General features: G+C 42.5%; 1 protein-coding gene across 1 annotated transcript in view; it reads left to right on the top strand.

Moving 5' to 3' along the window:
* Nucleotides 1–26,605, top strand: part of TSPAN3 (tetraspanin 3) — a 68,985-nt gene that overhangs the window by 19,297 nt on the left and 23,083 nt on the right. The gene's annotated exons all lie outside the window — the stretch shown is intronic.

Here is a 26,605-nt window from a genome sequence, read left to right as displayed (position 1 = left end):
CCAAGGTCAGCTGCTGCCTGTACCCTGCCTCATGCAACTTGGTATGAGCAACAAAGTGATCTGCAGATGGTTGCCGCTTGTGCTGGGCTTGGATGTTCCTTTGGGAAGCTAAGCTGTGAACTGAGGCCTGCTGCCACTAGTGCTGGGCTTGGGTCTGCTTAGCAAAAAGTATGGGACACCCCAAAGCCAGATGATGCTTGTTTGGGGTATATGAACCTTTGAGAGATTTTGAAAGTCTACAGCATGAGCTAAGACAGGCCATTTGTATGGAAAAGCCACTGGAAGCAGGTTGGTGTGCCTGTAAGTTGGTTAGGATAGGGTCTTGGGGAATCACCAGGGGCCCAGTTCAATCAGAAGGGGTTTTAAAGTCAGCCCCATGCAGAACTCAGATCTCTCTGCACATCTGGTCTCAGTAAGCTGGGGCTGAGATTTCCAGCTCTGCTTGTGCTCCAAGTTCTCTGCAGTGTGGGTCAAAAATCCACGATCTGCACTGCCACCAACACCACAGCATGGAGCAGTCCATGTGGCTTCATAGGTGGGGGGAGAGACCTCACTGGAGGTGGGAGAATCTTCTCCCCCTTCCTCATGCCACACAGTTTATTCACTGTCTGGGCTCTACACAAAGCCGTTCAGGAAAACAGAGGGCCACTCAGAGTCACTGCTGGGTGTAATCCTCAGCCACTCCCCCACCCCCTTTTTTTGGAGCCAAACATCACAGAGCCCAGGGTGAATGACTTCCTCTAGGGCTGCCAACAATAGGTGTGCTCATTGACTGAGAAGGTGAAGACCCAGCCTATTAGTCAGACAGAGTTCCCCTGGATCTCTCTGCCCGATGCTATGCAGGCTCTCCTTCCAGTCTCTGCTGCTCTGGGTTTGGGATCCCTGTATGGGGATGGGAGTCCATACTCCCAAGGGGAGGGAGCTTTGCAGCCAGTATCACTTGGGCCTCTCAGCTGAGCACTAGCTCCAGGGGGGCTCCACCTTTCCACAACTCCCCATTTCTTACCAGTCTCTATGTTGTTTCTTCAGTGCCCCTTAGGCAAAATATGTCCAGTCAGCTATACTCTTATTTTTTCAAGCTGAGCGTGCAGTATTTTAGCTGTAAAATACTATTAGACTGCAGCCATCTTGCCCCTTCTTCTATGTTCTTTCTGATTGGTGTTTCAGGATTCTTAAGATATATTCCTGGAAGTGGAATCACTGGGTCAAAAGGCAGTTCCATTTTAAATTTTTTGAGGAAACTCCATACTGTTTTTCATAGTGGCTGCATCAATCTGCGTTCCCACCAGCAGTGTGCTAGGGTTGTCTTTTCTCCACATCTATGCCAGCACTTGTTTGTTGCTTTATTGATGGTAGCCAATCTGGCAGGTGTGAGGTGGTACCTCATTGTCGTTTTAATTTGCATCTCTCGAATGATTAGTGACCTTGAGCATTTTTCATATGTCTATTGACCATCTGTATGTCCTCTTTTTGTTTGTCTTTCTTTTGTTGAGTTGTATGAGTTCTTTATATATTTTGGAAATTAACCCCTTATCAGAAGTAATATTGGCAAGGCATTGGGAGGGGTGGACCCTCGGGCTGGTTGGTTGTGTGGCCCAGCAGTGGGTTCTCTTTTCATTTTGATGTTACTTTCTTTTATTGTGTATATGCTTTTTAGTGTGATATGGTCCTATTTGTTTCTTTTTTCTTTGTTTCTCTTGCCCTATAAGAAGTATCAGTGAAAATTCTGCTACATGAGATATCTGAGATTTTACTGCCTATGTTTTTTTTTTTTGTTGCTGTTGTTAAGAAAATTTTTGTGGTTTTATTGTATCATGAGGCATCTGAACAAATCAATATCTGGACAGTGAGGCAGCTGCTTTCTCCTTCACTTCTTTGAGTTACTAGAGCAACTTGTCATTAGATTAAAAAAAAAAAAAGGCAACCTTTTGTATTATGTAAGTCTTTCCAAGGCACGCACTGGCTCAACACAAACTTCTGTCAGATGTAACTAGTCTAGCGTCCAAACATCATGCACAATACCTAGGTAGCAGCAGTGCCCTGTGCCCTCTCCCACCTTGGTCCTGCTCATTTGTGTATGCTATTCGGAGCATCTGGAGGAGTATGAATAGTATCTGGAAGAGGAGGGAGGAGGAAACAGCATGAGTGCCTGGCTAGGAGTCAACCGAAGTTGTGCAGGGCAAGCCTGAACGTGTCATTGGTGCAAACTCAAACATCGTTAATATTCTTCAATAAGAACATTTGATGGAACCCCATGATGGGGTCTTCATCAGCCTTAAGCTGGCCCACAACCATGCTGAGGAGCAGTTATCTAGCGTGGGCTGATGGTCCTGCACTGTGATGCTTGGGTTTTCTGGAACTAAAGGCTAGACTGCGGCGGGGGGCCAGATATGACGGGGATCTCCCTTTTCCGCGTCCAGCACGGAAAGAGAGATGAACCGGTTCAGAGTGGAGGCGGCTAGGGATTGAGAAATAAAAGAAAGAAAGAAACAAGACACAGAGATAGAAACAAAGCTGGAACCCAGGTGGACCGCTGCCCTCTTCTCCTGGAGAGACAGTCGACCCAGAGCCGAGACAGCGTGTTTATTTTATACCCCCAAATACCAGGGGGTTTCACCAGAACTTAGGGTCAAAGGAGGTTATTTGCATTCTTGAGTAGGCCCGAGCATTCCTGGTGCTTGACTGGATTTACATATCAAAGTCACACAACCCGACACCTGGGCAAAGGTAAAAGTCAGTACTGATAACACTTCCACCTTCTTGGGGAATGTGTATCCAAGACTGGGCTCTGCCTGTCGCCTCGGACTCAGCTGACAATTATTTAAAGAAATGCCCATGTGCTTTCCCAGGCGCCCTCTATATCTCATCCTTTTTTTATTTTTAAGCTACTATAATAAAAGTAAAATTTAAACATTAAGAATAAAGCTCTAATATTAAAACAATTGCAAACAATGCCAATGCAAAACCAAACTACATACATGTTATCATTTTAAAACTTGAATGTCAAGAGCAAAACTCTGGCTATTAAATAATAACAAAACAATGCTAATGCAAAACAACAATAAGAGAGAAATCAAAACTATAGACATGTTAACATTTTTTGCTACTAAATGAAAGAAAGTTTCTTTTGCTGCTGGTTTATATTTACTCAGAGTCCTCAGACTTGGCTGCGCAAGACTGTGCAGAAGACTGGCAGCTAACAGATGCTAGCATAGGCAGGAACATGGTTGAAGAAGTAGCTTCCACTTCTTGCTTTCCACTATCTGCTGCGCTTCAGTTGTTAACTTCTTCAGCTGACTCCTTGTTGGCACCTCGGTCCCTTGCGTAGCTTTTAGTTTTCTTCTTCCGCTTTGCTGTCATCGGGGCAACTCTCAGTCCTTTTGAGTGAAGGGACAAGGAGCTTGTCTGGGTCCACTGTGGTGACGGACATAACGCTCTGGCACCTAAATTGGCTGTGCTGCTCCTTCTGAAAAGATACAAACACAACCTCTTCTCCACATTATTGCTGAATCTGATAAAACTCTTGTCTGGTTTATGCTTCCTTCCACCTAGCTAACTCAGTGGAGGCTATTGTACAGGAGGCCTGATGGCTTTCAGCTGCTGTACGATCCTCTGCATCACAACTCAAAAAATTTAAAGTATAAAGAGCATGACTGAGTTTGTTTTGAGGTGACGCATACATCCGTCCCCCCCTTTTTGTTTTAGAAATTGATTTTAAGAGTACGATTGGTTCTTTCCACTATTGAGTGACATCCATTTTGCCAGATTTGATTAGGTTTAAGTCCTCAGGGATTTACCCCTAAAGTTGGCACAGGGAGGCGGATAATACACTGAGGACATTACTTCCAGTAAAACATAGAAGTTGTCATTCTCAAATAACATTTTAAAGGCTGAAAATTAAATGAAAAGTTCCTCCAAATTAGTGTGCCCTATAGTAGCTGTTTGAATAATTTTGGCCATACTTACCACATAAGCACTATCACTATAGGTTGATGGGCTCCGTAGCAAAATCTGTTAAGGCATAAATAAGAGCTTGTATTTCTACTGAAATATAAGGGGTTTGAAGGACCTTTGCTCCCCTGCTGCAGTAGATCCAGCCTTTCTAGAACTGGATCCATCTGTAAAAATGGTTAATGCCTGAGGTATAACATCTCTTTTAATGTGGCAGCTCATACCATTCCCTGTGTTAGAAATAAGGCAACCCCCCCAAGTCAGGGGTCCTTGTAGAACACAAAACATCAAACATTTTGACTTATGCAGAAGGGTGTGCACACATGGTCTGGAAGTGCGTACACACCGACCTTCTTTGCCCTTGGTCCTGGGCAACCTGCAGCGACGCACAGCTGCTGACTGCTAGCATGGCAAGGCATCTTCACCATATTTATTTCTGGACTATTTCACCTCTGTTCTTGTGGGCCACTGCTATTTCTGTGGCTTGAACAGTTCTATTAGGTCCTCTCTGGGATCTGTTGTTGCAGGAATCCATATGGGGCTTGGAGGAGTTTTCTGGAAATATAAACATATTCTCGACCAAAGGTTAATAAAGAAATCTTTTCTATAAATTAGACTTGGGATCCTTTTGATTTTTGTCCAAATGATTTTCCTTTGGCTTATTTTGACACCATAAGATTTTATGGGTGTCTTAATATCAGCATTATAAATGAAAAATAACTTTTAAAGTAAAAATTTTCTTGATGTAATTTACTTACAGGATATTTCTTTCAGGATATTATTCTACTAATCTCCTTTTTTATTGTATTATTATGAGGCTTTTGTAAAAATTTTTTAATGCAGTCTTGATAACCTTTTATTTTTAATTTTTGCACAGAAATATGACTGCGTTGGACTCATAGCATGTTTAGCAATTTTATTATGAGATGAACCATCAATAAAAATTTTAGTTAATATTTCAGGAACAGTTTTTTGTCCAGTATAAATTAAGTTCTCTTGAATATTCATTTATTTCAATTAGCCAATTTAAGTTAGTCTGAAATAAGGCTAATTTATTTATTAACTTTAACTTTATTTGTCCTAGGTTATGGACAGCAAATGACATCAATTAAACTTCTGCAATTAGTCTTAGAGTAACTTTACATAAACTTTATCAGGGAGGCAAAAACACAAATTATTTACCTCAGTTTAAGAGGCCAAATATATTGACTTTCAATTACAATCCTTACGACATTTGAAGGAAACCTCTTTATTTCCTTCCAGAATAACTTTCAGGCTACAGAGAGTTTTATTTAAAAACTTTGTCTTACTTTACAACAAACAGCCTACAGGGCTCCAACTTGGAACTTAAGCCTACAGCGAGTAGCTAGCTATATTATAAGCACTTTTACAGTAAGGTTGACTACTAATTTACTGTTAGATTTAACATTTTAACAACAATCTTAGTTTACACTGTAAATATTAGTGGAAGAGAATTCAAAATTTTAAAATTTCTCCTTTTTATTAAAATTACAATTATATTTTTAAAGTATCCTCTTAGGCTTATTTGCATATACAGAGAGATCATGGGAAGGCTTCAGTAACTTTCTTAGAAGACTTATTTAAATTGCTTACAAAGACATTGGCTTATTCAAAGGAATGGGGTTTGGCCTTTGTTATTTCAAGATGGCGGCCCCCATGGGAGCAGCAAGCCATGCGGCCAACATGGCAGCTGTCTAATCTGTTCTTTTAAGACAGTCAAATTTATATTGCAGACAAACAAAAATCTCACTAGCTGTTTTTGGTCTTCATTAGAATTGTTTATAAAAATATAGGCTTTTCATTTAGCTGAAAACCTTGATTATAATTTAATAAGCTAATTTATTTAAGTAATTCAAGTAGGTATCTTCATTTAAAAGGCAAAGCAAATTTACGTCTGGGCATTTGTGGGCAATCAGTGTCCCAGATCAGGGTGGGAGTTCCCTTGGGGTGTGGGGCTGCCTGGGTGAGAGGCCTGTGGTGGTTTGCAGGCCGGCCATGCTCCCCGGCAACCCAGGCGGAGGCCCTGGTATCTGGGGTTTATTTATCTTCTACAATTGAAACTTTGTATCCTGGAGCAGAGCCAAGCCTTCTGCTTGCTCTGTGGCGGCAGCCATTTCTATTGGGATTTATGTATCTTCTATAATTGAAACTTTGTAGCCTTAAGCGAGGCCTAGGCCGGCCAGGGTGTGCGGAAAGCTTGGCTTCCTCCATCGCCGGGGGCAACCCTAGCTGCCTCCTCTTTCTAGCTCGGTAGCTGCCGCCATTTCTGTTTGGGTTTATGTATCTTCTATCATTGAAATTTGTAGCCTTGAGTGGAGGCCTAGGCCAGCAAGGGCAGGTGGAAAGCTTGGCTTCCTTCATTGTGGGGGAAACCCAAGCCTCCCTCCTGCTCTCTGTGGCCTTAGCCATCTTGGTTGGGTTTATTTGAATATTCTTTCCTGATTGGCTTGTGGGCGTGGCTTGTGGGTGTAGTGGAGAGATGGTTAATTTGCATGTTACTCTTTTATTATATAGGATATATATATATGTATATATGTATGTATATATTTATTGTTTGTATTGTTTTGTTTTATTGTTTAAAGTATTACATATACTAGAGGCCCGGTGCACGAATTCGTGCATGGGGGTGTGTGTCCCTCAGCCCAGCCTGCACCCTCTCCAATCTGGGACCCCTCGAGGGATGTCCGACTGCCCCTTTAGGCCCGATCCCACTGGGCCTCACAGTCCAGGACTGCTGGCTCCCAACTGCTCGCCTGCATACCTTCCTGATTGCTCCTAACTGCTTCTGCCTGCCAGCCTGATCACCCCCTAACCACTCCCCTGCCAGCCTCACTGATGCCTAACTGCTCCCCTGCCAGCCTGGTCACCCCTAACTGCCCTCCCCTGCAGGCCTGGTCCCTCCAAACTGCCCTTCCCTGCTGGCCTGATCGCCCACAACTGCCCTCCCTTTAAGGCCTGGTCCCTCCCAGCTGCCCTCTCCTGCTGGCCATCTTGTGGTGGCCATCTTGTGTCCACATGGGGGCAGGATCTTTGACCACATGGGGGCAGCCATCTTGTGTGTTGGAGTGATGGTCAATCTGCATATTATTCTTTTATTAGCTAGGATAGAGGCCTGGTGCACGGGTGGGGGCCAGCTGGTTGCCCTGAAGGGAGTCCCGGATCAGGGTGGGGGTTCCCTTGGGGCGTGGGGCAGCCTGGGCGAGGGGCCTGTGGTAGTTTGCAGGCAGGCCACGCCCCCTGGAGACCCAAGCGGAGGCCCTGGGATCTGAGGTTTATTTATCTTCTACAATTGAAACTGTAGACTGGAGCGGAGCCAAGCCTTCTGCTTGCTCCATGGCGGCAGCCATTTCTATTGGGATTTATGTATCTTCTATAATTGAAACTTTGTAGCCTTAAGCGAGGCCTAGGCCGGCCAGGGTGTGTGGAAAGCTTGGCTTCCTCCATCGCCTGGGGCAACCCTAGCCTCCTGCTCTTTCCAGCTCCGTGGCTGCCGCCATTTCTGTTTGGGTTTATGTATCTTCTATCATTGAAACTTTGTAGCCTTGAGTGGAGGCCTAGGCCGGCAAGGGCAGGCAGAAAGCTTGGCTTCCTCCATTGCCGGAGAAACCCAAGCCTCCCTCCTGCTCTCTGTGGCTGTAGCCATCTTGGTTGGGTTTATTTGCATATTCTCTCGAATTGGCTGGTGGCCGTGGCTGGTGGGCATGGCTGGTGGGTGTAATGGAGTGAGGGTTAATTTGCATATTACTCTTTTATTAGATAGGATTAGTACATATATCTCCCTTTTATTCCCCATTGACCTTCCCCCAGCCTCCCCTACCTGCTGTCCCATACCCTCATCCCACCCCCCCAGTGTCTTGTGTCCATTGGTGTGCTTATATCCATGCATACAAGTCCTTTGGTTAATCTATTTCCCTCCCTCCCCAACATTCTCCACCCTTCCCACTGTAATTTGACAGTCTGTTTGATGCTTTACTGCCTCTGTATCTATCTTTTTATTCATCAGGTTATAATGTTCTTTATTTTCCATAAATGAGTGAGATCATGTGGTATTTTTCTTTCATTGCCTGGCTTATTTCACATAACATAATGCTTTCCAGGTCCATCCAGGCTGCTGCAAATGGTAAGAATTCCTTCTTTTTAATAGCAGTGTAGTATTCCATTGTGTAGATGTACCACAGTTATTTAATCTACTCATCTGCTGATGGGCCTTTAGGCTGTTTCCAAATCTTAACTGGTGCATTGTGCTGCTATGAACATAGGGGTGCATATATCCTTTCTGATTGGTGTTTATGGCAGCATAGTATTCCATTGTGTAGATGTACCATAGTTTTCTGATCCAGTCATCTGCTGACGGGCACCTAGCCTGTTTCCAAATCTTAGCTATTGTAAATTGTGCTGCTATGAACATAGGGGTGCATATATCCTTTCTGATTGGTGTTTCTGGTTTCCTAGGATATATTCCTAGGAGTGGGATTACTGGGTCAAATGGGAGTTCCATTTTCAGTTTTTTGAGGAAACTCCATACTGTTCTCCACAGTGGCTGCACCAGTCTGCATTCCCACCAGCAGTGCACGAGGGTTTCTTTTTCTCCGCCTCCTCGCCAACACTTGTCGTTTGTTGATTTGTTGATGATAGCCATTCTGACAGGTGTGAGATGGTATCGCATTGTCGTTTTGATTTGCATCTCTCGGATAATTAGTGACTTTGAGCATGTTTTCATGTGTCTCTTGGCCTTCCTTCTGTCTTCTTTCGAAAAGATTCTATTTAGGTCCGTTGCCCATTTTTTTATTGGATCATTTATCTTCCTTTTATTAAGTTGTATAAGTTGCCTGTAGATGTTGGAGATTAAACCTTTATCAGTGATAACATTTGCAAATATGTTCTCCCATACAGTGGGGTTTCTTGTTGTTTTGTTGATGGTTTCTTTTGCTGTGCAAAAGCTTTTTATTTTGATGTAGTCCCATTTGTTTATTTTCTCTTTGGCTTCCATTGCCCTAGGGGCAGTATCACTGAAAAAGTTCTTTTGGCATATGTCTGAGATTTTGCTGCCTGTGGATTCCTCTAGTATTTTTATGGTTTCCCATCTTATATTTAAATCCTGTATCCATTTTGAGTTTATTTTTGTGTATGGTGTAAGTTGGTGGTCTAGTTTCATTTTTTTGCATGTATCTGTCCAATTTTCCCAACACCATTTATTGAAGAGACTGTCTTGACTCCATTGTATGTTCATGCCTCCTTTGTCAAATATTAATTGGGCATAGTGGTTTGGGTCGATAACTGCATTCTCTATTCTATTCCATTGGTGTATATGTCTGTTCTTGTGCCAGTACCAGGCTGTTATGAGGACAGTGGCTTTGTAATACAGCTTGAAATCTGGTATTTAGATCCCACCCACTTTGTTCTTCTTTCTCAGGATTGCTGTGGCTATTCGGGGTCTTTTTTTATTCCAGATGAATTTTTGGAGAGTTCTTTCTAGGTCTGTGAAATATGCCATTGGTATTTTAATGGGGAGTGCATTGAATCTATAGATTGCTTTGGGTAGTATGGACATTTTGATGATGTTGATTCTCCCAATTTATGAACATGGTATGTTTTTCCTTCTGTTTACGTCTTCCTCTATCTCTTTTTTCAGTGTCCTGTAGTTTTCTTCATATAGGTCTTTTACCTCCTTAGTTAAGTTTATTTCTAGGTATCTTAATTTTTTTGGTGCGGTGGTAAATGGGATTGCTTTTTTAGTCTCTCTTTCTGTAAGTTTTCTATTGGTTTATAGAAATGCCATAGATTTCCTCGCGTTAATTTTGTATCCTGCTACATTGCTGAATTCATTTATTAAGTCTATTAGTTTTTTGATGGAGTCTTTCGGGTTTTTGATGTACAATATCATGTCATCTGCAAATAAGGACAGCTTTACTTCTTCTTTTCCAATTTGGATGCCTTTTATTTCTTCTTCTTGTCTGATTGCAATGGCTAGTACTTCCAGTACTATGTCAAACAGGAGTGGTGAGAGTGAGCAACCCTGTTTTGTTCCTGTTCTTAGGGGAAATGGTTTTAGTTTTTGCCCATTGAGTATGATGTTGGCTGTGGGTTTATCATCTATGGCTTTTATTATGTTGAGGTATGATCCTTCTATTCCCACCTTGTTGAGAGTTTATATCAAGAAAGGGTGTTGAGGAGTTCAGAAGATGGCGGCATAGGTAAACACCTAAACTGCTGCCTTGCACAACAATTTCAAAACTACAACTAAAAGACAAAACGTCTATCACTCAGAACCACGGGAAAGCTGACTGAGTGGAAGTTCTACAACTAGAAGGAAAGAGAAAACAGCATTGAGGGGTGCACAGGCGCTGAAAAGCTGAGGTACAGAGGCGCGCGAATCGGGCTGGTGAGGGGCGACTGGGAGCGTTGCTTTTTTCAACCCAAAGGGAGACAAGCTCCCGATTACTCCGAACTCCAGTTTCTGGGGAGATGTGGAGGACCCAAACTCCTACGGGGAGAAGCTGGACTGTCTGCCGTGGGGTTGGAAAGTGAAGGAGGCTTGTTTGCAGGGCTGCGCGCAGGAATAATTGTTTACTGTGCTGGGGTGCAGGACGCGGGGACTGGGTTGGAGACGCAGAGCCTGCTAACTGCCAGCCATCGCTGTTTGCCATGCCCTAGCCTAGTGACGCCCTGAGACCCCGCCCCGCAAAACCTACAAACCCACCCAAGCTCCAAGAAGCGGCTTTAGCATATGAATGGCCTGCCCTATCGCAGCTCAACCTAGCAAACTTGCAGCCCAGGTCAGACAGCTCCAAAACCTCCAAACTCCAAGCAAAGAGGAGAAAACTGTAGTTCTTGCTGTAGCATCTGCTGGGTAGCCTCAGACAGTAGCTGACCTGCACCCCATTGGAGATCCAGAAGCCAGTGTACCTAGTGGTCAGTGTGAGACACCAGATTTCAACTCCTCACATCCATAAGTGACACATTGAAGAGGCAGACTCAGTGAGCACCAAAGCCCCACAGAAACAAGTCCTGCACCATAAGCGTGTATCCAGTGCAGCAGTTCTTCCATTATAGACATAGCGGGTTCTCACAGCCAATTGGCCTCGAGGTCAATTCCTACCAGTGTACCAACAGCAATCAAGGCTTAACTACACCAAGACTTTGCACTGAGCCCACAAAGGGGTGTACCAAAGGCGTCCACCTCAGGTGATTGGGGAGGCTGAGCTACTGGCCCCTATAGGTCACCTACCACACAAAGCCACTCCATCAACACAAGGAAGCAGTAAAATGCAGAGACAAAGAAACATGTCATGAATGAGAGAAATGGAGGAAAGCAAACTACTGGACGACATAGAGTTCAGAACCACATTTATAAGGTTACTCAAGAATCTTCTAAAATACGCTGAGGAACTTAGTGAGACCTTTAAGGATCTTAATGAGAATGCCAAAAAAATGGAAAAGGACCAGTTAGAAATTAAGCATACACTGTCTGAAATAAAGAATATACAGAAACTCAACTGTAGATCAATGTACCCCAAGAATCAAACCAAAGATCTGAAATATGAGGAAACAAAAAACACCCAACCAGAAAAACAAAAAGAAAAAATTCAAAAATATGAAGATAGTGTAAGGAGACTGTGGGACAACTTTAAGCATACCAACATCGGAATTTTAGGGGTGCCAGAAGAAGAGAGAGAGCAAAATATTGAAAACCTATTAGAAGAAATAATGACAGAAAACTTTCCCTACCTGGTGAAAGAAATAGACTTACAAGTTCAGGAAGCACACAGAACCCCATACAAGAGGAATCAAAGAGGACCACACCAAGACACATCATAATTAAAATGCCAAGAGCAAAAGACAAAGAGAGAATCTTGAAAGCAGCAAGATAAAAACAGTTAGTTACCTACAAGGGAGTACCCTTACGACTGTCAGCTGATTTCTCGGCAGAAACTATGCAGGCCAGAAGGGAGTGGCAAGAAATATTCAAAGTGATGAACAGCAAGAACCTACAACCAAGATTACTATACCCAGAAAAGCTATCATTCAGAGTTGAAGGTCAGATAAAGAGCTTCACAGACGAGAAAAAGCTAAAGGAGTTCATCACCACCAAACCAGGATTACATGAAATGCTGAATGGTGTTCTTTAAGAAGAGGAAGAAGAAAAAGGTAAAGATAAAAATTATGAACAACAAAATGACATCAAATACATACCTACCAACAAGTGAATCTAAAAATCAAGTGAATAAAAAAATCTGAAGAACAGAATGTACTGGTGAATATAATAGAATCAGGGACATAGAAAGGGAGTGGACTGACAATTCTCAGGGGGAGAGGGGTGTGAGGGGTGCGGGAAGAGATTGGACAAAAATCTTACACCTGTAGATGAAGACAGTGGCGGGGGTAAGGGCATGTGGTGGGGTGGGGAATCAGGTGGAGGGGAGCTATGGGGGAAAAAAAAAGAGGAACACCTCTAATAATCTGAACAATAAAGATTTATTTAAAAAAAAGAAAAAAGGCCGAAACCGGTTTGGCTCAGTGGATAGAGCATCGGTCTGCGGACTGAAGGGTCCCGGGATCGATTCCGGTCAAGGGCATGTACCTTGGTTGCGGGCACATCCCCAGTGGGAGGTGTGCAGGAGGCAGCTGATCGATGTTTCTCTCTCATCGATGTTTCTAGCTCTCTATCCCTCTCCCATCCTCTCTGTAAAATATCAATAAAATATATTTAAAAATAAATAAATTAATTAATTAAAAAAAAAAAAAAAAAAAAAAGGAGTTCACTTCCGGTAGGCCTGACTTAATCATGTGAATCCTTTAAAAGCAGGCTTAGGACTTTCACCGAAATCAGAGATTTTTCCTGCAGGCCTTGAAGCAAGCAGCCATGAGTTCTAGAGCTGCAAGAAAATGGATTCTGCAACAGAAGTATGAAAGCGGACCAGCTTCAGATGAAACCTTGACTGTAGCCTGTGAGAGCCTGAGCTAAACTGTACCTGGACTCTTGACCCACAGAAACTGTGAAATAATAAATATGTTGTCTAAAACAAAACAACAAAAAAAAGGGCGTTGGATTTTGTCAAATACTTTTTCTGCATCAACTGATATGACTATGTGATTTTTATCTCTCAATTTGTTTATGTGATGTATCACATCTATTGATTTGCAGATATTGTACCATCCTTGCATTCCTGGGATAAATCCTACTTGGTCATGGTGTATGATCTTTCTGATGTAGTGCTGGATCTGATTTGCTAGAATTTTGTTGAGGATTTTGGCATCTATGTTCATGAGGGATATTGGCCTGTAATTCTCTTTCATTGTGTTGTCTTTATCTGGTTTTGGTATTAGGGTGATGCTGGCTTCATAGAATGAGTTTGAAAGTGTTCCTTCCTCTTGAATTGTTTGGAATAGTCTGAGGAGGATAGGTTTTAGTTCTTCCTTGAATGTTTGGTAAAACTCCCCTGTGAAGCCATCTGGCCCTGGGCTTTTGTTTGCTAGAAGCTTTTTGATGACTGCTTCAATTTCTTCCATAGTTATTGGTGTATTGAGATGTTTAGATTATTCCTGATTGAGTTTTGGAAGGTTATATTTTTCTAGGAATATGTCCATTTCCTCCAGGTTGTCCAGTTTGTTGGAATAGAGTTGTTCATAGTATTTTTTAACAATCCTTTGTATTTCTGTGGGGTCTGTTGTTATTTCACCTCTTTTATTTCCGATTTTGTTTATTTGGGTTCTCTCTCTTTGCTTCTTGGTGAGCCTGGAGGTTCATCAATCTTGTTTATCCTTTCAAAGAACCAGCTCTTGGTTTTGTTGATCTTTTGTATTGTTTCTTTGGTCTCAATGTCATTTATCACCGCTTTGATCTTTATTATTTCCTTCCTTCTGCTTACACTGCGCTTTTCTTGTTGCTCTCTTTCTAACTCTTTGAATTGTAGGGTTAGGTAATTTATTTCCATTGTTTATTGTTTTTTGCAGTAGGCTTGTAGAGGTATGAACTTCCCTGTGTCCCAAAGATTTTGGATTGTAGTGTTTTCATTGTCATTTGTTGCCATGATGTTTTTTATTTCTTCTTTGATCTCTCTGGTAACCAAATCTTTGTTTAATAGCATGCTGTTTAACCTCCATGTTTGAGTTTGAAGATACTTTGCCTATGACCCAACATATGGTCTGTCTTTGAGAATGACCCATGTGCACTTGAGAAGAATGTATATTCTGTGGCTTTGGGGTGAAATGTTCTGAAGATGTCAATTAATTCCATCTGGTCTAGTGAGTCATTTAGGATTTATTTTTCTTTGCTGATTTTTTGTTTAGAGGATTTGTCCAATGGTGATAGTGGGGTATTAAAGTCTCCTACTATGATTGTATTGCTGTCAATCTCTCCCTTGATATCCTCCAGGAGTTTTTTTATGTATTTGGGTGCTCCTGTTTTGGGTGTGTATATGTTTACCTGAGTTATTTCTTCTTGTTGGATTGCTCCCTTTAGTATTATGAAGTGGCCTTCCTTATCTCTTGTTATGTCCTTCACTTTGAGATCTAATTTGTCAGATATAAGTATTGCACCCCAAATTTTCTTTCATTTCCATTCACCTGAAAAACCTTTTTCCATCCCTTCACCCTCAGTCTGTGTTCGTCTTTTTTTCTGAGGTGGGTTTCTTGTAGAGAGCAGATATATGGGTCATGTTTTCTTATCCAATCCGTGACCCTATGTCTTTTGATTGGGGCATTTAATCCATTTACATTTAAACTTATTATTGATAGGTACTTATTTGTCGCCATTTTTATTCTTTACCCCTGTGTTCCTTCTTTGCTTTCTATTTCTTTTTTTAAATCTTTATTGTTCAGATTATTAGAGGTGTTCCTCTTTTTTTTCCCCCATAGCTCCCCTCCACCTGATTTCCCCATCCCACCCCATGCCCTTACCCCCTGCCACTGTCTTCATCCACAGGTGTAAGATTTTTGTCCAATCTCTTCCCGCACCCCTCACACCCCCTTCCCCCTGAGAATTGTCAGTCCACTCCCTTTCTATGTCCCTGATTCTATTATATTCATCAGTCCATTCTGTTCTTCAGATTTTTTATTCACTTGATTTTTAGATTCACTTGTTGGTAGGTATGTATTTGATGTCATTTTGTTGTTCATAATTTTTATCTTTACCTTTTTCTTCTTCCTCTTCTTAAAGAACACCATTCAGCATTTCATGTAATCCTGGTTTGGTGGTGATGAACTCCTTTAGCTTTTTCTCGTCTGTGAAGCTCTTTATCTGACCTTCAACTCTGAATGATAGCTTTTCTGGGTATAGTAATCTTGGTTGTAGGTTCTTGCTGTTCATCACTTTGAATATTTCTTGCCACTCCCTTCTGGCCTGCATAGTTTCTGCCGAGAAATCAGCTGACAGTCATAAGGGTACTCCCTTGTAGGTAACTAACTGTTTTTATCTTGCTGCTTTCAAGATTCTCTCTTTGTCTTTTGCCCTTGGCATTTTAATTATGATGTGTCTTGGTGTGGTCCTCTTTGGATTCCTCTTGTATGGGGTTCTGTGTGCTTCCTGAACTTATAAGTCTATTTCTTTCACCAGGTAGGGAAAGTTTTCTGTCATTATTTCTTCTAATAAGTTTTCAATGTTTTGCTCTCTCTCTTCTTCTGGCACCCCCAAAATTCCGATGTTGGTATGCTTAAAGTTGTCCCACAGTCTCCTTACACTATCTTTATATTTTTGGATTCTTTTTTCTTTTTGTTTTTCTGGTTGGGTGTTTTTTGTTTCCTCATATTTCAGATCTTTGGTTTGATTCTTGGGGTACATTGATCTACACTTGAGTTTCTGTATATTCTTTATTTCAGACAGTGCATGCTTAATTTCTGACTGGTCCTTTTCCATTTTTTTGGCATTCTCATTAAGATCCTTAAAGGTCTCACTAAGTTCCTCAGCGTTTTTTAGAAGATTCTTGAGTAACCTTATAAATGTGGTTCTGAACTCTATGTCGTCCAGTAGTTTGCTTTCCTCCATTTCTCTCATTCATGACATGTTTCTTTGTCTCTGCATTTTACTGCTTCCTTGTGTTGATGGAGTGGCTTTGTGTGGTAGGTGACCTATAGGGGCCAGTAGCTCAGCCTCCCCAATCACCTGAGGTGGACGCCTTTGGTACACCCCTTTGTGGGCTGAGTGCCATGTCTTGGTGTAGTTAAGCCTTGATTGCTGTTGGTACACTGGGAGGAATTGACCTCCAGACCAATTTGCTGTGAGGACCCGCTGTGTCTATAATGGAAGAACTGCTGCACTGGATACACGCTTATGGTGCAGGACTTGTTTCTGTGGGGCTTTGGTGCTCACTGAGTCTGCCTCTTCAATGTGTCACTTATGGATGTGAGGAGTTGAAATCTGGTGTCTCACACTGACCACTAGGTACACTGGCTTCTGGATCTCCAATGGGGTGCAGGTCAGCTACTGTCTGAGGTCACCCAGCAGGAGCTACAGCGAGAACTACAGTTTTCTCCTCTTTGCTTGGGGTTTGGAGGTTTTGGAGCTGTCTGACCCGGGCTGCAAGTTTGCTAGGTTTAGCTGTGATAGGGCAGGCCATTCATATGCTAAAGCCGCTGCCTGGAGCTTGGGTGGGTTTGTAGGTTTTGCGAGGTGGGGTCTCAGGGCATCACTAGGCTAGGGCGTGACAAACAGTGATGGCTGCCAGTTAGCCAGCTCTGCGTCTCTGACTGCATTCCCGCGTCCCGTGCCCCAGCGCCGTAAACAGTTATTCCTGCGCTCAGCCCTGCAAGCAAGCCTCCCTCGCTTTCCATCGCGTTGGCAGACAGTCCAGCTTCTCCCCGTAGGAGTTTGGGTCCCCCACATCTCCCTAGAAACTGGAGTTCAGAGTAATCGGGAGCTTGTCTCCCTTCGTGTTGAAAAAGGTAGCGCTCCCAGTCGCCTGCTGCCAGCCCGTTTTGCGCGCCTCCGTACCTCATGTTTTCAACGCTTGTGCACCCGTCAATGCTGTTTTCTCTTTCCTTCTAGTTGTAGAACTTCCACTCAGCCAGCTTTCCCGTGATTCTGGGTGATAGATGTTTTGTCTTTTAGTTGTAGTTTTGAAATTGTTGTGCAAGGCAGCAGTTTAGGTGTTTACCTATGCCGCCATCTTGGATCCTCCTATTTCTTTTTTTTTACAGCAGACCCTTTAGCATTTCTTGCATTGCTGGTTTGGTGGTAATAAATTCCCTTTGTCCTTTTTTGTTTTTGAAGCTCCTGATTTAACCTTCAATTTTGATTGATAGCCTTGCTGGGTACAGTATTCTTGGATTCACACCCTTCCTTTGCATGACTTTGTATATTTCATTCCATTCCTTTCTGTCCTGATTAGTTTCTGTTGAGAAATCAGTTGCTAGTCTGATGGGGGTTCCTTTGTTGGTAACTTTATGTCTCTCTCTTGGCCGCTTTTAAGATTCTTACTTTGTCATTGGTGTTTGCCAATTTAATTATAATGTGCCTTGGCGTCGGTCTTTTGGGTTTCATTTTGCTTGGGACTCTGTGAGCTTTTTGGATTTGTCTGAGTTTTTTTTCTTCCCTATATCAGGGAAGTTTTCTGTCATTATTTCTTCAAAGAGGTTTTCTATTCCTTGCTCAGTTTCCTCTCCTTCTGGCTCCCTAGTATGTGGATTTTGTTTCATTTTGTGTTGTCCCAAAGTTCCCTTAGGCTCTCCTCCTGCTTTTTAATTTTTTTTTTTTCTAGAAGCTGCTCTACCTGGGTATTTTTTCCTACCTTGTCTTCTAGCTCACTGATGCAGTCCTCTGCTTTTTCTTGTCTACTCTTGATGCTTTCTATTGAGTTCTTTACAGCAGCAATGTCATTTTTCATTTCTTCTTGGTTCTTCTTCATTTCCTCTTGGTTCTTACACGTATTGTCGAATTTGTCTTCCATTCTTTTCAGCCACCTCATGACCATTTCTCTGAATTCTTTCTCTGACAGGTTGTTTGCCTCCATTTTGTTTACTTTCCTGGTGATGCCGACTTTTCTTTTCTTTTTTTTTTCAAATATATTTTATTGATATTTTACAGAGAGGAAGGGAGAGGGATAGAGGGTCAGAAACATCGGTGAGAGAGAAACATCAATCAGCTTCCTCCTGCACACGTCCTACTGGGGATATGCCCGCAACCAAGGTACATGCCCTTGACCGGAATCGAACCTGGGACCCTTCAGTCCACAGTCTGACGCTCTATCCACTGAGCCAAACCGGTTTCGGCAGTGCCGGCTTTTCTTTCATATGCAGGCTGTTTCTTTGTCTCCCCATGGTCTCTCTTCTCTGGGGGTCTGGGTATGTAGTTCTCTCTCTCCTGCATTGATTTAAAGGCACAAAATACAACACAACCAGGTACTACACACAAGGCACTGAACAGAAATGTATTCATGATATTAATAACCGCAAATAAAGGTGACCACCACAAAAACGCAAATTAGAGGATAGGAGAGAAAGAAGAATAGAGAAAAAAAAGAAAGAAGTGCAAAAATGAAAATGGGGAAAGGAAAAAAAAAGTAAAAGAGAAAAGAAAGACAATAAGAAAGAAGAGGGGAACAACCTATATATATGTGGAGAAAACTGCAACAGAACAGCTGCTAATCCCAACGAATGCCAGCAACAGGTACCTGGAGATGAATACAAACTACAAACAACAACTAATATCAAGCACGGCAAGGGAAAACAGAAGCAAAAAACAAACAAATACAAAACAAACTAACAAGAATAAGCAAAACAATCTCACAAACAAGCATAAAAAATCGATATAATCAACATTCAAGGAAACAAGAACAAAAGGACAGAGAGAAAAACAATTTTTTGGATAGTGAAGACAGAGAAGAGAGAGGTGTGTATGGACTTGTAGCAGGGGATTGGAAATTAGATATATAAGTAGGGTGAAATTTTAACGGGTTAAAAAGAAAGAATAGGGGAAATCTAAAGCAGGAAAAGGGTAAGAGGAACAGGACAACAAAAGGGGAAAAGTTAGGAAGAGAGTGATGGCATAAAGGTAAAGTTGAGATGGAGTAAAATGATGCTAAAGGAAAAATGAAAATAGAATGTAGAACACTAATCTTAAAGAAGAATAAAGAGAAAATAAAATGACACTTTTTTTAAAAAAAGGTAAAATAGTAGTAGTCATAATACTGATTGAAAATAAAAATGTAATAATTGAAAAGGTAAAATCAAGTGAGGAAAAAAGAAAAAAATTAGTTAAGTAAAGGATAAAAAAATAAAAATAAAAATGTACAGTAGTGAAGGTCATTTACTTACTCTACTGTTCTGTTTGGCACGCCTGTTTCCTAGTCAGGACAGTATAGTAGTTCCCTGCGTTCCACTGCTCCTCAGTGTTGTAAGCTAGTCCTGATTTTCAAGCAGGCGGTGTGTCTTACTTTCTTGTATTCCTTTATTTGTGTTTACACAAGAGTCAATTTGTGATTCAACCCCTGGGTTGTAGTGTTTTTGGGTTGACCTCTGGGTCTATAGGTCCTCTCTAGCCAGTGCTTAGATCCTGCTTTCCCTGTGGCACTCAATACTGGTTTGTGGGTGTGGGTTTCCCCAGAGCTGGTCCTCTGATGGTTATTTCCCACTCTGATCCCCAGGATCCAGAAAAACAACTGATTACCCTAAGACACTGCAGGGGAAAGTTGTTTTTCTGGATCCTGGGGATCACAGCGGGAAATAACCATCAGAGGTGGTTATTTCCAATAACCCAATCGGGTGATCCTATGTATTGGGCTTAGTAATCAGAGGCAAGGATTTAAAGAGGAAAAAGAAAAAGAAAAAAAAAAGAGCCAGCGTAAGTGTGCGAACTCTGGGGCTGCGCGCAAGTCTGTGCAGTTTTATTCCCCCCTTGCGTCTAAGCAGCCGCACACTTTTTAAATTTTTAGGTTGTCCTTTTGCATCATTTCAAAATGGATTGCTTTTTGGAGTTCCCTTCTGTTAGCAGCTCTGAGGACCCCCTTCCACATTCATGGATCACGCCAGCCCCAACAGCCACCAATTTTTCTAGGCACAGACTTCCCCCGGTCCTCCAGCTCCCGCAGTGTGCACGTTTCTCTCTCCTGCTGGGACCAGAGACCTCACCTTATCCCAGGCAAAATCTGACCTTTCCGTGGTGGAGTGTAGAGCTCCTCTGAATCCACGTGTTTGCGCCAATTGGGGACCGGTGTTTTGGGGTTCACAGCTGTTCAATGGGTGCCATAGTTGTATATTTTCAGGCTTCCAATAACATGAACTTCTCCCTTCAAGATGGCGCGGTCTCCGTGTCCGAGCCAGTTGCTCTGGGAGGGAACCCAGCAGCAGTGGGGGCTGCCCGGTCAGGGGAGCTCCGTCCAGCAGTCCCCCACCTTCTCCTGGAGTATAGCTGTCCCATAATGCACCAACAGACACTCCCCGTGTGACCCTCAGCTGTTCTTTCTATCTGCTCTGGGACAAGGCTTGGGACATGTCTGTCTATTCCGCCGCCATTTTTTCGATTTCCTGCTAATATATATTTTTAAAAATATATTTTATTGACTTTTTACAGAGATGGAGGGAGAGGGATAGAGAGTTAGAATCATCAATGAGAGAGAAACATTGATCAGTTGCCTCCTGCACACCTCCTACTGGGGATGTGCCCGCAACCAAGGTACATGCCCTAGACAGGAATCGAACCTTGGACCCTTCAGTCCACAGGCCCATGCTCTATCCACTGAGCCAAACTGGTTAGGGCCTATTTGTTAATATTTTATTGAGGATTTTAGCATCTATGTTCATCAGGGGTATTGGCCTGTAATTTTCTTTCTTTGTAGTGTCTTTATCTGGTTTTAGAATTATGATCATGCTTACCTCATAAAAATGGATTGAAAGTCTTCTTTATTCTTCAATTTTCTGGAATAGTTTGAAGAGGATAGGTGTTAGTTCTTCTTTGTATGTTTGGTAAAACTTGCCTGTGAAGCCATCCTATCCATGACTTTTGTTTGCTGGGAGATTTTTTTTTTTTTTTTTTTTTTTTTTTTTACTGTTTCAATTTTATTAGTTGTTATAAGTCTATTCAGGCTTTCTGATTCTTCGTGATTGAGTTTTGGAAGATGGTATGTTTCCTGGAATTTGTCCATATTGTCCAGGTTGTCCAATTTGTTAGCATATAGTATTTTCTAACAATCCTTTGTATTTCTGTGATGCCAATTGTTATTTTACTTCTTTCATTTTTTTATTTTATGCATTTGGGTCCTCTGTTTTTTGACGAGTCTAACTTTGTCCTTTTTTAGTTCCTTTAATCTTATGGTTAGATTTTTTTTTGAGATGTTTCTTGTTTTTTTTTCAGGTAGGAATGTATTGCTATGAATTTCTCTCTTAGGATAGCTTTCACTGTGTCCTGTAGATTTTGTGTTATTGTGTATTTATTTTCATTTGTCTCAAGGTATCCTATATAATAAGGAGGTAGTATGCAAATTGACCATCACTCCAACACACAAGATGGCCGCCCCCATGTGGTCAAAGATGGCCACCCCCATGTGGACACAAGATGGCCGGCAGGGAGGGCAGTTGTGGGCGATCAGGCTTGCAGAGGAGGGCAGTTGGGGGTGACCAGGCCTGCAGGGGAGGACAGTTGGGGGGGAACAGGCCTGCAGCGGAGGGCAGTTGGGAGCGACCAGGCCTGCAGGGGAGGGCAGTTGGGAGGGACAAGGCCTGCAGGGGAGGGCAGTTGGGGGGGGACCAGGCCTGGAGGGCGACAAGGCCTGCAGGGGAGGACAGTTAAGGGCAACCAGGCTGGCAGGGGAAGGCAGTTAGGGGTGACTAGGCCAGCAGGGGAGGGCAGTTAGGTGCAATCTGGCTGGCAGGGGAGCAACTAGGCATCGATCAGGCTGGCAGGGGAATGGTTAGGGGTTGATCAGGCTGGTAGGCAGAAGCGTTTAGGGGCAATCAGGCAGGCAGGCAGGCGAGTGGTTGGGAGCCAGCAGTCCTGGATTGTGAGAGGGATGTCCCAGATTGGAGAGGGTGCAGGCTGGGCTGAGGGACACACACAAAAACCTGTGCACGAATTTCGTGCACCGGGCCTCTAGTATTTTATATAATTGTAAACCCATTCATTGCTTACTAACATGTTATTTACCCTTATGTGTGTTTGTTTTTGCCTTGTAATTGATTTCTAGTTTTAGACATTTTTTGTTAGAGAAGATGCTTGCTATGGATTTGTGTTCTTAAATTTATTGATACTTGTTTTGTGTCCTAACATGTGGTCGGTTTTGGAAAATGTTCCATGTGCATTTGAAAGGAATGTATATTCTGCTGTTTTGGTGTGAATACTCTGAAAATATCACTTAAATCCATCCAATTTAATGTATCATTTAAATCTGCTACTTTCTTGTTTATGTTCTGTTTTGAAGATTACCCAGTGCTGTCACTAGGGTGTTAAAGTTCTCTACTCTGTATTAGTGTCTATCTCTCCCTTTATGTCCAAAATATTTGCTTTATTTACCTAGGGGGCATATGTCTTACAAGGTTTGTATCCTCTTGTTGGATTGATCCAACATTATCTTTATGCAGTGTTCTTCTTTTTCTCTTATTATAACCATTGTTTTAAAGTTTGTTGCATGAAATATCCTTTTATCCCTCTACTCTTAGTTTGTGTATTTCTGAAGTGGCTCTCTTGTATACAGCATATATATGGGTCTTGTTTTCTTATCCATTCAGCTATCCTATGTTTTTGTTTGCAGGATTTAATTCATTTACATTGAAAGTGATTAAGGATAGGTAACGTATCTATTGCCATTTTATTATTTATATTTGTTTCTTTACCTCCCCCCTTGAAAAAAGTTTCTTTAATATTTATTGTAATACTGGTTTGTTGGTGATCCACTCCTTTAACTTTTTCTTGTCTGGGAAGCTCTTTATCTCACCTTCCATTTTAATGATAACCATGTGGTTATCATTAGTCTTTGTTATAGGTCCTTGCTTTTCATCATTTTGAATATTTTGTGCTAATCACTTTTGGCCTGGCAAAGTTTCTGTTGTGAAATGAATTGACAGTCTATGGGAGCTCCCTTGTAGGTAACTGTCTTTTTCTTGCTGCTTTTAAGATTCTCTTTTTGTCTTTAATTTTTGTCATCATTTTAATTATGATGTGTCTTTGTATGGGCCTGTTTAGATCATCTTTTTTAGGGTCTCTGCACCTCCTGCACTTGGAAATCTATTTCTTTCACCAGCATATGGAAGTTTTCATTCATAATTTTTTCCAATATGTTCCAAATCTCTTGTTTTTCTCTCTTCTGCTTCTGTTAGCCCTATGATGTGAATGTTGTTATGCTTGATGTCATCCCAGAGGTCCTTTAAACTACCCTTGTTTATTATTATTTTTTGCTTTTCTGATTTGGTGTTGTCTGCTACCTTGTCTTCCAAATTACTAATTTGATCCTCTGCTCATCAATCAGCCTCTGAAAGAGCCTTGGGCATCACGAGTTGGGTGTGGTGGAGTCTCAGGGAGTCAGCAGGGTGGGGTGAGTGATGTTCACCATTTCATGCAGATTTAGATTTGGTGTCAGTGCTGAGCTTGACGCCAGTCAGCAAAAGTCTGATGGTACACCAAGGCTAACCACCACTTGCCTGTGGCCTGTGGAACTTTGTGGTGGGGCAGGGTTTCTGGGAGTTGTCAGGATGAATTGAGTGGTGTTCACCTGGCTAAAGAAGATTCAGCTTTGGCTGAATTGGAGAGAGTGCTCAACACAGGAAAGATGGTGCCTATTGGCCAAGAGGGAGGAGAGCTCAACACAGGGACAATAGTGGGCATCCCTCCAGCACTTGCCCTGAGCCACACAACTCAGAGTCTCCCTGTATGTATCTGGCATCCCCTGAGCCACTGTCCCTACACCAAAGTCCAAGGTGAGTGCCTGTGAGCAAGAATTTGTGTGCAGGCTCTTTAAGAAGATAGCTGGGTTTCCAGTCTTCACCCAGGACAAAATCCCCACTGATTTTTTAAAAAAATATTTTTATTGACTTCAGAGAGGAAGGGAGAGGGAGAGAGAGATAGAAACATCAATGATGAGAATCATTGATCACCTGCCTTCTGCACGACCCCCACTGGGGATCGAACCTGCATATGCCTTGACTGGGAATCAAACTGCGACCTCTTGGTTCTTGGTTCATAGGTCGATGCTCAACCACTGAGCCTCGCCAGCCAGACCCCACTGATTTTTATAGCCAGATGTTGTGGGGGCTTCTCTTCCCTGCACTTGTGGTCTGGGCTGGGGACCCCAGTTCAGGGCTGGGATCCCTGGCTCCTCAGGGGACACCTTTGCAGCTGAGATATCCCTCTGGTTTCTCAACTGCCTCACATGCATGTGGGGTTGGCCCATTTTGTCTCTCTGCCCCTTCTACTAATCTTAATATGACTTTTGTGTATTTTTAGTTATAGGATTTTTGTTTAGCTAGTCTTCAAATGGTTCTCCAGGTTGATTGTTCTATAATTTAGTTGTAGTTTTGATGTGCTCATGGCCTGCACCTATTCCATCATCTTGACTGGAAACTCTAAAAATAATATATATTTTAAAATTGCCTCCATTATTCTAGTTGTCTTTAAAAACAGTCCATGTTATTTAAAAAACATAAGTTACTTTCTCCACTTTACATAAATGTAGTCTTTTTCTATCAGATCTGATAATGATTCTAATGACCTATTGTAAGAAAATTTACTGACGATGCCCAAGCTTACTGGGTGCCATAGACGTAAGAAATAAACTGAGTTTTCAGGTTGAGAGGAATTACTTTCCAGTGTCATTGTGGAGACTATTTTGTAGTTTGAAAATTAATGATTTGGGTGTTAAATTTTAAAGGATGGTGAAGTAATTCTTTTCCTGTGAAAATCTCAAAGTGCTCTACAAATTATAACTCATTAAACCAAATGTTTTAATACTTAGCCTCACACTGTATTTGGTCATTCACATATAAGCAAGTGGTATTGGGCTGTCAGCATTGAGTTGGTACATAATAATAGCAAAATCAATAATGCAAGAGGAGGATGTATATAAAACTGCAGCTGGCCGAAGCTGGTTTGGCTCAGTGGATAGAGCGTCGGCCTGCGGACTGAAAGGTCCCGGGTTCGATTCCAGTCAGGGGCATGTGCCTTGGTTGCGGGCACATCCCCAGTGGGGGTGTGCAGGAGGCAGCTGATCGATGTTTCTAACTCTCTATCCCTCTCCCTTCCTCTCTGTAAAAAAATCAATAAAATATATTTTCAAAAAAAAAAAATGCAGCTGGAGAATGGTGGCTGGAGCAGCAGCTGAAATAAGGCATATTGGTTCTCTGACTTACTGCAACATTTTCCCTACAGGTGCTCTATAACCTTGTTAGTCAAAGTGTAGTCCAAGAATCAGCAACGTCAGTATCCCTGGGAACTTGTTGGGAATGCAGAATCTCAGGCCTCAACCCCAGACCGACTAAATCAGTCTATCCTATATAATAAAAGGGTGATATGCAAATTGACCAGATGGCAGAACGACCAGTTGCTGTGATGTGCACTGACCACCAGGGGGGCAGATGCTCAATGCAGGAGCTGCCCCCAGCCCGCAGGCCATGATCACCTGATTGGGGCCTGCTGGCCAACCTCTCGGTCCATTTCTCTGGCCAGCAGGCTCTGATCACCCGATAGCGAACAGGGAACTGGGGTGGGTGGTGGTGGGTGGTGGGGCCAGCTGCCGGCAGCCGGGGAAGATGGCCGTGATCGCAGGCCAGGCCTAGGGACCATACCCATGCATGAATGTCGTGTGCCGGGCCTCTAGTTGTTTAATAAGATCCTCAGTTGATTCCTATTCACGTTAGTTTGAGAAGAACTATTCTAAAGACTAAATAGACCTAAGGGTTTGCAAAGTTTGCTATAACTGAGTCCTCTGTCTTTACCATTTCACAACCTTGACTAGGACAGCAAGTTTTTTGGTAATGGGTATCATTGTTACTAGGTATTATTTTTTCTTTTCCCAAAGGGATAGATATCCTATATAATAAAAAGCTAATATGCAAATTGACTGAATGATGGAACAACTGGTTGCTGTGATGCACACTGACCACCAGGGGGCAGCTGCTCAATGCAAGAGCTTCCCCGTGGTGGTCAGTGCACTCCCACAGGGGGAGCGCTGCTCAGCCAGAAGCCGGGCTCATGGCTTGCAAGCACAGCTGCAGGGGCAGCAGCCTCTCCTGCCTCTGAGGCAGCACTAAGGATGTCCGACTATCGGGTCTAAGCCATCAGTTGGACATCCCTCGAGGGCTCCTGGACTGTGAAAGGGTGCAGGCTGGGCTGAGGGACCCCCCCGCCCCAGTGCACGAATTTCATGCACCGGGCCTCTAGTAGGTTATAAATTCAGAATCTGGAGTCAGATTGCCGGGGTCACATCCTGGCCCTGCCACTTGTATCTAATTTCCTTGTTTGTTGAGGGCACCTGTGATGAGCAAAGGTGTCCTCCTTACCACCTCTTTGATTTGTATGGTACTGTAATTGAGCTACAAATAAACATTTGGGGTGTATGTGAGATTCATTCTTGTCATCATTATTACCGGATTTGTAGTTTCTTGTCTCTAAGTAAACCAGCAATTATTGAAAAGTAGATGGAGTTTGGAAAACTTTAAGTAAATAAATGTTCTTGCTAGTGAATAATAGGAGACTTTCCAGTTTCTGAAAAAAAAG

This window comes from Plecotus auritus (genome assembly GCF_963455305.1).
Source record: "Plecotus auritus genome assembly, chromosome: 1".
Classification (NCBI taxonomy): domain Eukaryota; kingdom Metazoa; phylum Chordata; class Mammalia; order Chiroptera; family Vespertilionidae; genus Plecotus; species Plecotus auritus.
This window is presented reverse-complemented; position numbering and strand designations above follow the sequence as displayed.